Source organism: Oryctolagus cuniculus, chromosome 1 (genome assembly GCF_964237555.1).
Source record: "Oryctolagus cuniculus chromosome 1, mOryCun1.1, whole genome shotgun sequence".
Taxonomy (NCBI): domain Eukaryota; kingdom Metazoa; phylum Chordata; class Mammalia; order Lagomorpha; family Leporidae; genus Oryctolagus; species Oryctolagus cuniculus.
This window is the reverse complement of record NC_091432.1, coordinates 183,219,643-183,230,297: the sequence shown is the minus strand read 5'-3', so window position 1 is coordinate 183,230,297 and position 10,655 is coordinate 183,219,643. Positions and strand designations below refer to the sequence as shown.

The 10,655-nt window shown below is 41.1% G+C and overlaps 1 long non-coding RNA gene across 1 annotated transcript in view; it reads left to right on the top strand.

Annotated features, from left to right (window-relative positions):
* Positions 1-1,515: 1,515 nt before the first annotated feature.
* LOC103347653 (uncharacterized) overlaps positions 1,516-10,655 on the top strand; it is a 246,099-nt gene continuing 236,959 nt past the window's right edge. The window contains exon 1 of the long non-coding RNA XR_516228.4: positions 1,516-2,321. This is a non-coding gene — a long non-coding RNA (uncharacterized lncRNA). The remainder of the gene's footprint in view (positions 2,322-10,655) is intronic.

The following is a 10,655-nucleotide window of genomic DNA, read 5'->3' as shown; positions in this document are numbered from 1 at the left end:
TTGCTTTCTCCCCATCTCCACTAAATAAATATCAAACAATAGCTAAACAACACGTGTTTAAAGTGCCAACAACTAGGCTACTTGGGAAATGTTATGTGCTAGCTTGCCCCAAGCTTGTCCCATTCATCTTTGTTTTACCAGAATTATCTCCCAAAACTCTGGATAAAGGCTGATGCTCAGTTTATGAAATAAAAGGTACAGGTGAGAGTCTTGACGCTTTACTAGGCATAGGAAGAGCTGAGGGATTTTTGTGCTCTCAGCACAGAATTTTCTAAAAGGAGCCTTCTAATGCGGAAAGCACACTCCGTTCCCTCTGGCCCCTTGAAGAGTTTACAGCAGGAAGAATCAGATACACAGAGCCCTGCCTTGTGTTTACATTACCCCAGACCAACAGAACAATGTGGCCAGACTCCATTTCAGTCTATTTTCCAAGGCTTGAAATCTTTAAAACATCTCTCTGGGTGTACTGGAAATCTCCGTGTAGTTGCATTTAGTGTAATTAGATTCAGCCAGTCTTGGTAACTGTGGTATGTGTGATGTAATTAGTAAAGCAACTTGTTGAAGGCTTTGTGCAGCTTCTTGGCCCCATTTGGGAGGAGGTGTGATGCTGACACACTGTGCAGAGAAAGAGAGTGCACCTATCAACATTGTCCAAGTGGATTGTCAAAGGAAGGCATGTTCTAATTAGGGCTGAAATGGCTCGCCTTGCTCCAGCAGAGATGATCTCTGTACATTTTTCCTCTAGAACCAAACCTTTCAGGTTTGCACTCGACCCAAAGCAGAATTTACCTTTTTCTAAGTTTCCACATTGTGGAATGGGATGGGGTGGGTGTGTGGGGCTCTTCCTTTCGATGTGGGAGGGTTTAAAGATATATATATATCTTTATATATATATCTTTGAGTGAATAGAGCTTGCAAAATTAAATAATGATTCTTATGGATTAAATCACCTAAAAAGTAGAAACACCTGGCCATGTGTTTGGGGCTTGTGAAGGTGGTGATGATAGTGGTGATTTAACAAGTGTGGCAGTAAATCTCCCATAATGTAAAGTGGTTGCCAAGAAATGGTTGCTCAGGGAGAGACTGCATGTGGTAGGCAGAATAATAGCCCACCACCACAGATGTCTACACTCCAATTCCCAGAATCTGAGAACATGTTAGCTTACCTGGCAAAGGAGAATTTATGTTGTAGATGGAATCAAGGTGCTAATCAGCTGACCTTCAATTAGGGAGATCATGTTGGATTATGCTTTGGGATAAAATGAAGATATCAGGGAAGGAAGAAGCAAATGTTTGCAGCCACAAACTTCCTTGAACTCTGACTGACACAGATGAGGGTAACCTTGGAGCCACTGTGTCTGACTCATAGCTAACACCACCTGACCTTTTGGTGAAAACCCCAAATCTGATCTTGCCAGCTGCCTTGGGCAGGCTTCCCCATTGGATTTGGCATGGTTGACTTATTTGTGAAATCAGCAGAAAATCCATCCCAGCTGGGAGACATCAACCCCCTCTAGCCAGAACACACCAGCTCTCTGCACCGGGAGAGTACTCTTCAAAGAACTTGGGTCTGAAGGGCCTCCTTCCCTGGTAGAAGGTGAACCACTGTGAAGCTGGACCCTGGAACAAGGGGTACTCTGTCTCTAAGCTTCTCTGCAACTGCTTATGGGAGAATATGATGACTTTCTGACCACAGCCACTGGATGGATATGGATTGGAGAGCTGAGGGAGAGATAATAACGGTGATAAAAGTGAAACCACCTATTTCTGCAGCTTCATCATCTATACTCAAGCCAGCCTGATCTTCATTTCTTTTCCTCTTCTGTACCAAGCTTGATCCAAATCAGGGCTTATGCACTTCCACCTGGTGTACCATCTGTCCAGGGTGCTCTGCCTCCGGATCTCCAGTGGGTGCCTCTTTCCCGGATGGCAATCTTGGATTGAAGGTCATCTCCTCAGCTCTCTGGCCATGCTGATAATGGTGCCTGCTGCCATGCCTGTTACTCTCATTTACCGTTTATTTTCTTCAGCATTCCAATAACTACTGAAATTCTTAATTCTCTACTTCCAACATTGTCTATCCTGTTCAATTCTGTAGCCCCAGAGCCTGGATCAGAGGCTGGACTTTGTAGCTGCTCAATGCACTTTCACTGAACACTGCTAAGTGAATGCCTTGACTGAGTGTGCAGCAGGTTTCTGCCCGTAATTCTCATGGACTACTCCACATGACCCTAGGAAGTATATTCTGCTTTCCTTGAGTTACAGAGGCACCTACAGAAGCCCAGATTGGGCAGAAAGACGCACTCAAGATGCCACAATTGGTAAGTAGAGAGCCCTGGATTAGAACCGGTGCTCCAACTGGTTACAACATTCAGAGTAGAGCTTCCAGCTCTGAGTGAAAGGACCACACAACTAAAGGATTCATAGCTTAAAGTCCAGGGTGATCTCATGACCACAGTCTTCTAAAGTAGTGCTTCACAAACTTTAATGTGCTTTTGTGTCACCTGGAGACTATTAAACTGTAGATTCTGATTCAGTTGATCTGTGGGATATGTACTGGGGGGCTGGGGGGCTGAATTTTGCAATCTAAGCTCTCAGTTGCTGTGGTAGCCATGTTTCAAGAGCTAGGGTATAGAGAGTCCTCTGATTTGAGAATTGGGTCAGCTAGTTGCAAAACAAAGGCAAAACAGGAGGGAATCAGTAAATCTTGTGGTCAAATCAATTGCTGCAGCTGAGCAAAGAGAGTGTAGTCTCTCCTTCTCTGGGAGAAGCGGATGTTATCCTAGCACCCTCTGCAACCTGGTCAGAGACTGATTCCGGAAACTTGGGTCTAGCATTTGTTTCTGAACCTAGATTTGGTTTCCAGTTGTGTAGCACTTGGCTCAAGACCAGTGAAGTGGCTGAGCCAACTATAGAAAGTCTTCTCTTTAGCAGTGAGTGTTTCCTGCCCTCCCCTCATCTCCCTGTTTGGATTCCATTCCTCGACCCCAAGTGCACTTGTCCAACTCTAAACCCCAAATAAGAGGCTTGCCTGGGGTTTAGGAGTTTCTAACAACGCTATATATTTTGCGGGAATATAATTTGCTGGAAATTTCTCCACTTAGAAAACAAGTGTAAAATATCTGTCCTGCCTATATTAGAGGATTGTTAGAGAGCTTCACAAAGTAGAAAGTAGAAAGTAGAATTTCCCAAATGTAGGTGGAATTCATGTTGGGTAGGATGAAGTCCTAGCATTATAAATCATTAATTGCAGGGAGAGAAAGTTATTCACTCTTGAAGTTTGTTTTAACCTTCCAATTAATTTAGAATAAATTCACACTTAGCACTAGTAAGTATTAAGCACTCTTACATTTTTTAATCTTTTTTTTAAAGCAGACAGGCAGCAGACAATTGTACAAGGGAACTTCAAAAAGTTCATAGAAAAAAAGAATTAAAAGAACAGTGTGTTTTGGTTCAAAAAATTGAAATCCATCCATCCATGCATGCATACATGCAAATCCATGGACTTCTGAAGACCCTCTTTTGTATCTAGAATTTAATAATATTTTATACTTTACACTTTTTTTGGCAGTTACTTTCTATCTGGTAGATGATATAGGCTTTCCATTTAAGACAATTGGTTGTGTCCCTTCCCTTTAAAGATGAATTTAAGTAAAATATGGCAATTTTAAAACGTAGTAAGAAAAATTACAGGTTGCATGCAGGTACTGCAGAGATTGCGAAGGTGATACACAAATGAGTCCATCTGAGACAAGAACATGTTAAGGAACATAAAGGGGTTATGACTGGGATATCATTCAGGGGAGGAAACAAAGACACCAGATCCAGCCATCTGGCCACATGCTGCCCAATCAGTACATGTTCTGCATGGCTGGCAGGACATAGCGATGAGTATTAATCCCAGGCAAGAATGTGCAACAAAATCCCAGCCATGGAGTTATTAGAAGTCTTTGAGTCCTTCTCTACTTGTGGAGGCTTTGGAGGAAAAATAAACAATATGGCTATGGAGAGACTCATCATCTTGGATCTGACTGCAGAAGAGAAGTCAATGGATATATTTTAGGCCTTGGAGCTTTTTGTTCACTATGGTTCAAAGAGTTCTAGTGATCGTAAATAGATGTTGTCAAGTTTGTGGTTGTTTCCTGAATCACACTGGAACAGGCCAAAGGAGTTACTGAATCTCTCTGAATTTAAGGCAACATTATTAGCATTATTGGCACAAATAATGCTAGTTTTCAACATTACATATTTAAATGAGAATTCCAGCTTAGCCACTCTTAGGGTCTGAATTATGTCCCTCCTCCACCCCCGCCTAACCCCCATTTAAATGTTGAAGTCCTAACCCTCAGTATCTCAGATCTTTCTGCTTTTAGAGATTGCATCTTTAAGGAGATAATTAATGGCTAACAAAGTCATTGGGAGTAGGCCTCATCCAGTGTGACTCCTGTCTTTTACAATAAGATGAGATTAGAACCCAGTCACATAGACAAAGTCCATGCAAAAGCACTGGGAGAAGAAGCGGTCTGTAAATCAAGCACAGGGGAAGCCAACCAAGCCTGTAGCTCGATCTCAGACTTCCAGCCTGTTGGATTGGAAGAAAATAGACTTCTGCTGGTCAAGCTGCCCAGCCTGTGGTAATGACAGCCCCAGCAGACTATTCAGCCACTTCCCATTGGCTGATCTTGGGCAATTTCTGGATATCTGTGAGCTTCAGTGTCTTCATTCAAGTATTGGAACAACAGTGTCTACTTCACGGTTATGTGCTGTAGATGCTGATGCATATAAAACTCTTAGCACAATCCCTGCTATGCATAATGCACAAGGAATCCTTGACAAGTATTTGATTTTCATCTACTTATTCAGCAGAATTCCCTCCCTCCCCCCTTCAACAAATTTAAGGAAAAAAGCAGCAGCACAGCTATTATTGCCATGTTTTGACTTAGATCTTGTGAAGGTGGTGGTTGCAAAAATTATCACACAGCCCTTAGTAGTCACCTACACAGACTCTTCTGGCACTGTTCAAATGATATCACCCTGCTTGATGAGTCCATTTTCTTTTAAATGTGTGTCTCTAAGTAACTTTGTGCTAAACAGTATTTTCCATATCAAAAGTGCTCCACAGTCATGATGCATGAAGTGGAAAGTCATTTAAGATATTTGAGTAGTGGCATGGCATAATCATAAGATGCCTGTGAGGTGGGGAGGTAGATGCTGAGATTGGCAGCCTGGATACTGGCCTGTTACCATAATGTCCCAGGTGAGCTAGTGTGTATGGCTGAGTGATTGTGGATCTCAGCTGGGACCATGTCCTTGTTTTTCTGATTATTGCCAAGACTTTAGGCAACTTGGTTTCCTCCTCTGTAATGAAAAATGTCTAATTTTATGGAAGAATTCTGTTCGTGTAGACTAAGAGGAATACAAAATGCACATAATTAAGTCAAGAATAATTTATAAGAACAGAAATACATAGTAGGCTTTGTATTTATTCTAACCAATAAAGTAGGTTTTGCATTATTTTCACACTTTTAGCTTCATCATGATTTTTCTGAATGATTTAAGAGTTCCAGAGTTACACATGTATTTTTGTAAAATACCAGAGAGGATTATTTGCCTGAGAATATGCATTTTAAAGTTCTTCTTTGTATGTCTTCATTTTTAAAAATTTTATAACAATTGAAAAATGTGTTTATTATAGTGAACTCTATCAAAAAAACCTTTTTTTCTCTTCACAAAAGATCTCTAGGGTCAATGTTCCGTTTTCCTCTTTACTTTATGAGCCCTTTATCGGGAGCATCATGTAGGATGCATCCCCAGGGCTGAGTATGGGAGTTGGGGTGGAGTAGGGAGGGGAAGCTAGGTAGGTGGTGAGGAATAGAAGTGGTAGCCAGCAGTGAAATAGTTAACTTGCCTGCCACTTAAGTGGAAAGACCAAGCTTGAGGCAATCCTGTGTGAGGCAGCAATAAATCTAAGACAGGCTTTCACAGTAGAACCTGAAGCTAGCCTTTTTAATCAGATATGTTAGCATCATTCAGCATAAAACCCAAGACTAACAAGTTGAATTCATACTTGGGACTATCCTATAGTTATATCATAAAATGTAGCCGAGATTTTTAGAGGACTTGGATACATCTTATGTGGCCATTGTCAATTGGGGATCATATGTGGTTGAAGGTACTCCCAAGTTTACCCCATCCAAACCCCCAAAGCATAAGATGTAAAACACACTGCGGAGCTCCCAACTCCTAATCCACACATTAGTTCCAGGTAGGATGAAAAGACTAGAAACACTGAGGTTATGCCAATAAGCTCTCTCTACTTGACAAAATCATTGACTAAGTCCCTATTAAGGAGAAAATTGATCCTTCTGATAACAAAACTCAACTGAATTTTAAGACATGGCTACAGTCAGGTAGAAGGAAGACTTAACTCTTAAAGGAGAGAAAAATTAGACAGTTAAGTGTTGGAAGTTCCCCAAAGTTGTGGTGCAAACATCTTTTGCTTAATTGGTTTAGCAAATCTTCAGCTATTTGAACCAGCCCTGGTTTTCTGGACTGGGGCTCTCATGATTTGTAGCCCCCAAATCATGCTCTCAGAACGTGGGAACTAGATTACTTCATTCTGCTCCTGGGAAAGGGAGAAGACTTGTGGGATTTTAAATGAATGCATTAAATTTGTTGATCATCAAAGGGAAAAGTAGAGAAAAATAAACAAGCTCTTTATAAGATCTTGGCTGAAATACAGGGGCCAAAGTTGAAATCCGTGCTCTCAACCCTGTAGATTTTGCAAAAGGCCTTCTGTGTTTCCTCCCAATTTGCTTAGGTTGGAAGGAGAGATGTATCTTTCTTTTAGGGGACTTCTGAGCCCTCCCTCCCTTTCTACTCTGCATTCTTTTTCTATGTATACGACAGGGTAAAAAGAGGGATAGTAAATGCGCTCCCTGAAGCATGAAGGATGGCAGCCTCATGGTGGTGTTTTGCTTTTAAACAAAATAGACATAGATAATATCTATACATTTTGGTGAAAACGAAATAAAAGTATGATAAAGTAGATATTCTCACATGCAGCTGTAAAGATAAGATGGTATACCCTTTTGAGAGATAAATTTACCAAAATATATCAAACGCCTTAAAAATATTCATAGTCTTTGATTTAATCATTCCCCATTGGGATTCTATCCAAAGGAAATAATCTAAAATGTGGACAAAGACTAATGTATCAAGATGCTATCATAGCATTGTTTATAATAGTGAAAAACTCAAAGAACTTCAATGTTTACCATATGGGAAATAATTGATTATATTAATGTTGGTCCAAGGCCTATAATGGTATCTTCATTGGCAATTAAAAATAAATGACAACAATACCAAAGGCACAATCCATGAAAGAAGTAATTGCAAAGCCAGGCTTTATTAAAATTAAAAACTTCTCTGTAGAAGACAAAGTCAAGAGAATGAGAAGACCAGCCATAGACTAAAATATTTGCCACAGACACATCCAATAAAGAACTCTTATCTAAAAACCTACAAAATTCTTTTAATACTCAAAAATATGAAACAACCCAATTAAAAAATGAGCCAAAGATTTTAACAGATGTCTCACCAAATAAAATATTCAGATGGCATAAAAGCATATGTAGAGACATCCCATAGCATGTCATCAGGAAAATGCACATTAAAACAATAAGATGCCACTGCCTATCTATTAGAATGCCCAAATTCTAGAACACTAATGATAACAAATGCTAGGGAGGATGTGGAGCAATAGGCGTTCTCCTTTTTTACTGGTGGAAATGCTGCTTTTGAAGACATTTTAGCAGTTTTCCTTGAAACTGAAAATAGTTAGCATATGATCCTGGGGTTGAACTTCTGGCTATTCCTTTGCACCCAAAGGAATGGAAAACTTATGTCCACACAAAAACCTGCACACACTAATAGCAGCTTTATTCTTAACTGTTCAAACTTGGAAACAATCAGGATTGCAAAGAGGTGGGGTGGGACTGTGAATAGAAAACCAGGCTGAGTTTCAAGACAAAGGGGGCTGAAATCCAGTAGAGGGCATGGTGAGAGGAAGGGGACGTACACTGACCCTGGAGAAGGGTTTGCACATGAAGCTAGGATATTAGGGCTCACTGTGATAGGTCATTGACCATGTTTGTTGACCTGCCAGAAATAGAAGCAGGTCTAGACAGACCAAAGACTTTGGAAAAATTCTCTATTGACCTGACAGGTAATTGGTACCTCTTTGGCACATTTCTAGCTAAGGAAGCAGACTCGCCCAAGAATGAGCAGTGGCAAACCCCACCCAGGACTACTGACCCTAGCCTGTGACAGTTCTCAGACACAACACAGGGAGCTTCCTGGGCACTTCCTTGGGGAGGCTGAACATAGTCCAAACAATGCAGAACAGACTTTGATGGCCCTCCCAACCAAGCCTTTTTAGGTTACAAACGGTGCTGTGTTTATACTCTCAGGGATGGAACATCCTTAGCTTACAGCCCCACACCCCACCCCACTCCTCGTCTCTCCCACTTTGGCAAATGCCTAGACTCTCAGCCATCTGCACAGACATGTTGTGAATCACTGTCAGTTAAAAGTACACAATATTCCTGCACTTCAATCCTCATCTGCTTGCCTTGCACATCTCCCACTGCAAGCGCTGGTGAAGGCAAACTGTACAAGTACAAGTAGCAGCCCTCAATGCTATGGAATATTTAGCAATAGCTGGCAAAACAACCTCACAATGAGATGACTAATTTCCAAGAGGGTTGGTTTGTGCCAGGCAGAGAACCAGAGACTTTACATCCTCACAGCTGTGCAAATAAGTGATTATTATATCCATTATAAGGAGGAGAAAAATGAGGTTCAAAGAATTTAATTTGTACACCAATAAAGTGAGAGAGCTGAGATCCAAAACTAGATATGTTCTTTCTAATACACAATGTTCTTTGTCAATCATTATGTCTCCAGCTATTTTTATTAAATACGATTGTAGCAGCAGCAGCTTGTGAGCTAGACACGATGCTAAGTGTTTTGCTTCCAAGGAGCACTGAGGAAGATGCAGTCATTACCTTCATTTTGGAGGTGCCAGTGCGAGGCACAAAAAATTTAGCCAGACTTTAGAGCAGTGAGGAAGTGAGCTCTCTTTTGGTTTCCTCATTGTCTTTGCCCTTCTTGCCAGAAACCACTCAGCTGGTCAGGGCAGACCCAAACCCATATGACTATAAGTTCAATATAGCTAATTAAAAAGCCCCAACCAAAGCAAAAGTACCTGAGAGATGCTTTGGATGTTGGAATACATATACAAAATACCATGAAGTTGCTCTCCAAGGAAAGGGGAGGAAGAAAGCTGAGGGTCTCAAGCTAAAGATTCAAGAATGGCTAGGTGGGAAAGCTTGGAGATTTCCAGAGGTTCACAGGAGAGGGGGCAGGAGAAGAAAGGGCAGACCAATCAAATGGACAATAAAATTGAGCCCTTCAGTGTCGGCAGTCCTAGCTCTCAGAACCTAGAGGACATTAGTGTTATTTTATCTAGGGATTCAAAGGTTCTGTGTATAAGACAGCATGACACATGGGAAAGGAACTTGGGACCATGGGAAAGTGAGCAGGTGAGAGTATACTGATGGTGGTCTCAAAACAGATGTGAATTGGTGGGCTCTAGAATGAGTTAAGTAAATTGAAGAAGCCACACCAACTTTAGTCACATCCTGCCATACTGCTGGTACTCACTAAAGCACGTTCACTCCCTCGAGAGGGCTCTGAAAGCTCATTGGGGAACAAATCCCCTTCAGTTGGTCTCCTTGATTACCATTAACTGAGAAGGGAGGGCTCCTTATGAATCCATAAAACTGCTTATTCCTGAAGACCTCCAGTGATCCTTCAGGGACATAAGGACAATCTCTGCCTACTCATCCCTGTTACTAGGAACAAAGTCAACTTTGAATCTCTTTCACTGAGCACCTTCTAGGCTCAGTGCTAGGCACAATTATAATTTTGAAGACTAGGAAAATTGCCTCTGGAGGTGCTTGCTCCATGTCACACAAATCAGTAAGTGCAAGAGGCAAGATCCAAATACTGATCCTTTACTCCAAGTACATTGCTCTTTTCACCACATCATGCTGCCATCCAGAAAAATCATCTAACTCTGTGCTTCTAAAGTAAACATAGTGTGCAGTAACTCTGATTACACTGAATTCAGAAAAATGCCTATCAAATAGGCCAGAATCTGCTCTTTAAACTTATCTTTGTTTCCAGCACTTTCTGAGAAAGACTTAAGTATTCTGAAATATGAGTAGATACAGGATGGGTAGATACACAAGCAAATGACTAGACAGATTTTAAATTGTGTTTTGGTCTCAGTTCCTCCATCAGATTTTGTGATCTTGGAAAAGAATCAGTTTTTGTTTCTGTAAAATGGCCTCATCAAAGCCTCTTTCAGTGGACTATTGTGAGGAAACTACCTTTCACGTGCTCCTAGACTCGATTCTCCTCTTTGTGTTAAAACCACCCTGTAAACTTGTGTTCAAATTCCACAGCAACGACCCAACCCAAACACAGTTTAAAACCTTCAAAAATGTCTGTTTTTGACATCAAATTGGCCTGGAGGTTTGACAGCCTGGTACCCGTAGAGTCCCACCCAAGAACATTTCCTTTAAAAC